The sequence below is a fragment of the Berghia stephanieae genome, chromosome 1, assembly GCF_034508935.2.
Source record: "Berghia stephanieae isolate SIO BIC M18660-M18661 chromosome 1, UCSD_Bste_1.3, whole genome shotgun sequence".
Lineage (NCBI taxonomy): Eukaryota > Metazoa > Mollusca > Gastropoda > Nudibranchia > Aeolidiidae > Berghia > Berghia stephanieae.
In genome coordinates this window covers 94,324,017-94,331,516 of record NC_088360.1, presented here as the reverse complement: position 1 = coordinate 94,331,516, position 7,500 = coordinate 94,324,017, and the positions used below count along the sequence as shown (strand labels likewise).

At 35.5% G+C, this 7,500-nt stretch overlaps 1 protein-coding gene across 3 annotated transcripts in view; it reads left to right on the top strand.

Annotated features, from left to right (window-relative positions):
* The window catches only part of LOC144962417 (uncharacterized), a 76,794-nt gene that overhangs the window by 11,507 nt on the left and 57,787 nt on the right, over positions 1-7,500 (top strand). Inside the window, exon 1 of one of the 3 annotated variants that reach the window (XM_078895353.1) lies at positions 2,746-2,860. The exons of the other annotated variants lie outside the window; for them this stretch is intronic. The gene's annotated coding sequence lies outside the window, so the exon portion shown is untranslated. Of the gene's footprint in view, positions 1-2,745; positions 2,861-7,500 lie in introns of those variants that run through there. 3 annotated transcript variants of the gene reach the window in all.

Below are 7,500 nucleotides of genomic sequence, written 5' to 3'. Positions count from 1 at the left end.
GATCGGACGGTTCTAGGTTCGAGCCTTGCCCGCGCATAGTTGAGTCCTTGGAAAAGGCTCTTTACTCACATTCTCTCACCGTACTCAGGTATAAAATGACTACCTGGCCAATAACAGCTATGTCTCCGTCGGGAAAAAAAATTGTAATTTCGCCTAACAGGCGTCATGTCTCGTCCAACATGTTAAGTGTTTCTGCTGTTGGTCAGAGATCCTTTGTAAAGCGCTTTGAGCATGTTTAGTGGTTATTACACTATATTATAAAAGCTCAAACTGGAAAGGTGCCTTGTCATTGCATGGCAGTCTCGGTCTTCATGCAAGGTTTTTGTTTGTTATTCTCAAGTTCTTTTTTTTTTTATTGTGAGTAGAATGTTATAGCTTCACTCGCTGGCATTTAAGGCACTAGATTGGCACTGGTTGATAATACATTAAATGGGTAGGGATTTTGGATAGATAGTTAAGAAAGGAAAAAGAAAATATACACATAGAGCTTTAAAGGGTCAGCCTGTCCCAGCTGGGAATTGAACCTCGGGCCTCAGACCTCTTAATTTTTGATGACAGGATCCTTGAAAAGGTACAAATGAGTAAACCTTATGTTTTCTGGACGCAGATAGCGGGGCCGTCGCTGCTCTAACCACTTTAATATTTTTATTTATTTATTTGTTTTTTATTTATTTATTTATTTATTTATTTATTTATTTATTTGTTTATTTATGTATTTATTTATTTGTTTATTTGTTCATTTATATATTTATTTGTTTATCTATTTATTTGTTTATTTATTTATTTATTTATTTGTTTATATATTAATTTATTTGTTTATTTATTTATTCATTTATTTATTTACTTATATACTTATTCTGTCTCTGGCACTGCCCCATAGCCATAATCACTTATCCTTGATTCGTGATATTCCTATTCCTGATAACAATTGACTCTTCCAGCCGCATTATCTAAGTTCCATAATCAACAACAATTGTCGGTTGCAAAACAATAATAATATATAGCTGTAGCCAGCCTTTTAAAACCAGTTAATTACCGTATTCTATAAAAGCACTTATTTAAAAATTTGGTCAGAAAATTCGGCCTTCAAACATCAATCGATTTAAATTACCTTCATCTTGGAAAACACTTCCCGAAGTCACAGGTTTGAGAGTTTTTGTCAAAATAACGGCCAGTTAAATCGATTGATATTTGAAATTTACGGTTTTCGGGCAAACTTTTTTAATAACGTGTTTTTCAGAGCACGGCAATTTACTGGCTAAGTGTGTTTTTGGAAGAGAACGTTCTAGCATCGATTGCTGGTATGTATTTTTTTTAAAACAAGCAAACAAACAACCAAAAAAATAAAACAATATTTTATATAGAGCAGTATCCACTAAACGTGCTCAAAGCACTTTACAAAGGGTCCTTGGCCAACAGCAAAACGTAGCATTTTGAACGAGACATGACGGTCCTTGACCAACAGCAAAACTTAGCATTTCGAACGAGACATGACGCCTGTTAGGCGATATTATAATTTTTTTTCGACATAGACAACGCTGTTAACGACCAGTATCTCATTTTACACCCTGAGTACGGTGAGAGAAAGTGAGTAAAGAGCCTTTTCCAAGGACTCAACTATGCGCCGAGCGAAGCTCTAACTCAGGGCCTTCCGATCAGAAAACGAGTGCCATACCACAAGAGCACATAGTACATAATAAGGCAGAAGTCGGAAACAAATTAACTGATATGATTAGTGATTTTAGATACTGTAATATGGCTAACAAGTTATGAGTAATGTGGAAGGAAAAACGCAGTAAGAAGGCGCCCTAAAATGTAAGCCCGCGGCAGTAGGGGATTGAATCTCAGACCTCTTTATTTTTAAACGGGAGGATAAACCTTTATAAAATATTTGACCTGTATTGTTCTCTTCTCTATTTCTGGAATTGCCAAGAACGCGTAAGTGTCTATTCACTTGTAACTTACTTTTTAAAAAGAAAAAAACAATGGTTTAATCTTTCTTTTATCGTCTTGTGGCTGTTGTCCCTGAGAGGTACTGCCACAGTGCTTACCACTTCACTTTTATTTATTTATTTATTTATTTATTTATTCATGTGTTTATCTATCGATTTATGTATCTTGTCTCTGGCATTGTCCCATAACTATAATTACATATCATTGATTCGTTCTTGATAGCAATTGACTCTTCCGGCCATATCAAGTTTGATTTTTCTATAGTGTTAAGATTCGTCAAATATTCAGCGATTATCCTTGGCAAAGCAATAATAAATTAAATAGCTCCTGTAGTCAGCCTTTTCTTAATGTGATTTTAAGATTATAGCATCGCTTGCTGGTATTTAAAGCACTGGTTGGTTGGAAATAAAGTAATGGGAAAGTGATTTTGGACACACCACACTGCCAAGTAATGCGGAAAGGAGCATTAAAAGATCAGCACGCCGCAGCTGGCGATGGAACCTCAGACTTATTTATTTATTCGTCCATGGCGAAATGCCTCCCTCGTTGTTTTGTTGTTTTTTTTCTTTTGCATTGCCATACGCAATTATCAACATCTGATATCAAATGCGTGTGAGGCGCCATTATGGTTAGTTTTAATTCACTAGAACGAACTTAGTCAAGAAAGAAAAAAAAGAGCATTCTTCTGGGTCTTGTTCCAGGGAGAGGAACCACTTACAACTTTACTTGCAGTAGCTTTATTTGTTTATTTATTTATTTATTTATTTATTTATTTATTTATGTCTGTATTTATATATTTATGTATTCTTTCATTTATTTACAATTTATTTTGTCTGTAGCACTTACCATATCTACAAATTATCCTTAAGTTGACCGTGATAACAACTGATCCTTCTCGCCATATCAGGTAGATTGTGTGTTGTTCTGTGAAATACTCACCTACGGTGGCATAACAATGATTAAATAGTCGTAGCCATTACACAAACCTATAATTGTTGTTATGAATGTGGTAAGAATTGGTTGCCCCTCTAGCTGGGGAGGAAAAAAAAGGCTGACGAACAGTTTTGTAATGTCATCTCCATTCTACTTTGAAAAGGGAATTCTAGCTACAAAGTTGTGTGCCGTGAAAGTGAAAGTGAACCCTTTATTTTAATTAATTAATAGACGTCTGTGTCAATTTATTTTGAGACAGTGGGGTTGTTGTTGTGAACAATGTAAGATCTAGCATGTTTCAATTATTGGTTGTAAACAAACCGTTGCGTTAAAATCATCGTTACCTGGCGGTGAGAGGGCAGTTTTCAGAGCCCATTCTTTTTTTTTCTTTTCTTTCTTTTCTTTATAATGCCTTTATAATGATTGTTTATTTGTTTTATTATTCCTTTTATATAATAATAATAATAATAATGCTTTTCTTCTGGGGATATAAGGGACACGTGGCGGGGGCTTAAAACTGCTGTGAACTATAATCCAAAGCCCACGATTATATCAGAAGATATCGAAATTGAAACTTTAAATAAATTTTATTCACGTTTCGACACAGCAAACAAATTTGATATTGAAAATGAAAAACATAAATTAGACAGGGCTTTGGAAGATGAAATGACTATTGAGGTCAGTGAAGAGGAAACGAGATTCGTATTTTCGAAACTAAACGAGAGGAAGGCTGCTGGGCCGGATGGATTGAAAGGAAAACTATTAAAAGAATGTGCCCACCAGCTTTCCCCCATTTATACACATATTTTTAACTGGTCCCTCCAATGCGTTTCAATCCCTGAAATTTGGAAAACTTCAAAAATTATTCCTGTTCCAAAAAAAGAAAAACTTGAAACTATGAACGATCTCAGACCTGTTGCACTGACTTCAATAGTCATGAAATCTTTAGAAAAACTTGTTCTTGTTAAAATTAGGAATCAGTTTATGCCATTGAGTGATAGTCATCAATTTGCTTACAAACCAGGACGTGGCGTAGAGGATGCCATTTTGCTGTTTACAAACAACATCTACAGGCATCTAGATCACGCTAGGAGCTATTGCAGATTGCTTTTTGCAGATTTTTCTTCAGCGTTCAATACAATGCAACCTCAGTTGGTTGTTCAAAAATTGACTAGTCTGAATTTAAACAAGTATATAATTGCTTGGGTGCTCGAATTTCTTACGGAGAGAGCACAATATGTTCAATTAGGGCAAAACAAATCTTCCTGTATAACTACAAATACTGGTGCTCCTCAAGGTTGTGTATTGTCCCCTGTATTATTCACAATATACACGAATGACTGTAGAAGTCAAAACCTGAGTGTACCTTTAATAAAGTTTGCAGATGACACCGCTCTTCAAGGCCTCATAACAAATGGCAACGAAGTGGCTTATAGGCAAGAAATTGATAGATTTGTGTCTTGGTGTGATGCCCACCACCTAGAGCTTAACATAAGCAAGACAAAGGAGCTAGTGATTGACTTTAGGAGAGTGAAGGAACCGATAGAACCGTTAAAATTAAAGGACCAATTCGTCCAGCGAGTTCCTCACTACAAATACCTTGGTGTAACGATTGATGACAGGCTCAAGTGGGATGAACACTTGAAAATAATTAGGCATAAGATGTGCAGACGTACATATTTTTTTATCGAAACTCTCTCAGTTTAGAATAGATAAAACCCTCTGCACATTATTTTATAGAGCAGTAATCGAAAGTGTTTTGTCATTTTGTATAACAGCTTGGGGAGGCAATTGCTTAGCAGTGGAAAGGAACAAAATAAATTCAAATATTAAAAAATCCATTAAACGCTATATAAATGATGTTGACGATGTAGATCTTCTATACGAGAAATTTTGTATAAATAAAATAACTAAAATATTAAATGACCAGTATCATCCACTAAGACCATCAATTATTATGTCAGAAAGAAGTGGTCGCCCTTTCTCTATTTCAACGAAAACAGAGAGACACCGAAAATCTTTTCTGCCGTCCAGTATTAGGCTTTATAACAACAAGCAATAATCATTTTATATAATTATTTCTCATTTTTACTTTTTTTAAATATAAATATTAATTTATTAATTTATTTGTTTTGCAATCTTTTCAATTTTCAATTTATGGTGACAGTTTTAACTATTTTACAGTGTTGAAATTATTCATATTATAAAGCGCAGCTCTGGTTATAGAGCTGCTCCTTTTTTATATATATACATCCTATTTCCATTGTATTTTTATCTTATGTGTAAATTATAACACGTCTGTACAAAAAATTTCCTTTTTGGGATGCAATAAAGTATTATTATTATTATTATTATTATTATTATATTATTATTATTATTATTATTATTATTATTATTATATTATTATTATTATTATTTTATTATTATTATTATTATTATTATTATTATTATACCTGGATCGGATTTCTATCCCAGGTAATGAAGAATTCCATTGCCTTATGTAAAACGAACCGGCCCCTTTATTGTTCCAGTTGGTGGTTTGTGTAGTAGGATAGCAGACGTTCTTATTTGTTTCTCTCATGATATCACCATGATAATCTGATAGACCTAGTTCCTATAATATTATTATTATCATTATTATCTACTTGGCCGGGAAGGTTTGTACTTACAGACTTTTATTCGTTGCCTCGTCTCTTGATAAGGTAAGCGTGAATTCCGACACACTTTCGTTTGCTTTGATTTGTTTTTGTTTTTGTTTTTGTTTGTTTTTCTTTTCTCTTCTTTTATTTTTTCTTTTTCTTTTTTTTTCTCTAGTTTTGTTTACGTACTCGTACTTAATATATGGAATGGGTTTTTCTTGTATTTTTCTTTCTTAATTTGTCTGGTACCATTCATACACACTTGTTCAGATCTTTCACTTAATATGATATAATATGTACTATACTGTTCATTTTAGAAAAGAAGCTTGATTATATTTTTGCTCTTGTTCGACCTATATATTGATTATAATTTGTGCCGTTTTGGTTCCATTATAGCAAAATGGTTTATTATTCTGCCAACAATAGCACGAGATGTTGGGTTCGAGTCCAAACCTTCTGTGGGAGGGGGATGGGATTGCTTGGGAAGTTCTCCCAACAAAAAAATGTGCTAAGGTAACAATACATAATAGCTTGTTATTCGTGGCAGGCTGACAGATCTTAAGATATCATTTAAGAATTTCTATTTTTGAATTAAAGGACGGAATGTGATATCATCTATAGAAGGAACAAAGTTGACGTCACTCGGCTCTTTGTTTTTGTGTTTATACAGCCTGTGACTGATTAGGGTTTCACTAAATACTACCACCACTCGTATTATAAACGTTAAAGTTTACACATCATTTTGTGTATTGGGATGTTTTAAATGGTTGGCGGATGCTGTGAGTATTTTACCTAAACGCATAGCATCAATTGGAGAAAATGCGATTGTCACTGATTGTGTCCCTTAGTTGTGTCGGTCACTGTGAACACAATCGTGAGGACAACTTACATGGAAACAATGTTTTGAAAGGCTGGATCATTTCTTATGGTGAATAAGACGAACAATTTAAAAAGTAAGCTTTAAATGTGAGCTTTTATATAACGCAATATCCACTAAACGTGCTCAAAGCCCTTTACAAAGGGTCCCTGAAAACCAGCAACACGTAACATGCAGAACTAGACATGACGCCTGTTAGGCGATATTATATATTTTTTCCCGACAGAAACAACGCTGTCAATGGCCAGGTAATCATTTAATACATGAGTACATTTAGAGAATGTGAGTAAAGAGCTTTTTCCAAGGACTCAACTATTCGCCGAGCGAGGCTCGAACCCAGGACCTTCCGATGTTGTACCGCACAATTTGCACAACTCATTAACATAGTAAGCCACTACGCTGAGAGACCAGTCCCGTTTATGTCTCTGTCCTTTGTAATTCAATCAAGGGACTGAATATTATAGGCATCAAACGCATTCACTCAATGTCGCAGGCAACAAATTCATCTATATATTATTACGAATTCATAAGAGTACGAAGCGCCAAATCGTCAACCAAAGATTTCTTTATTATATATTTATTCATAGTGCCGCGCTGAGGACCGGTCCTTTGGACCGGTCCCACTGTCTTTTAGCTGTGAACCGGGGATCGGTCCCATAGTGAAGACCGGCGGCGGTCCTCACTTCTTATCACCTTTCAACTAGTGCCGCGCTGAAGACCGGTCTGATCACCTTCGGTCTCGCGCCATAGCATACTACTTCCCCAGCGATTCGTTGCCTTCGGTTGCCTATCTTCCACCAATCACCACCCATCCCACTTAATTAATCGCACCCACCCCCCTTTGCCATACACTAAACGACACAGACGACCATACAGGCAGACGACCACCAACCTTCACTCCGCAAATCGCCCTTTCGTGTGTGAGATGGGGGGAACAGGAGGCGCACGCCTTGGACGATTCCATTATACGGGGTAAATTTCAAAATTTACTACACCATAATGATCGCAATGACAATGATCTATGGTGAAGGCATGACCCCTCTTCTCTAATGGATTATTGTTTGAAATGTATGTGACTACTAAAGATGTGTGTGTTTG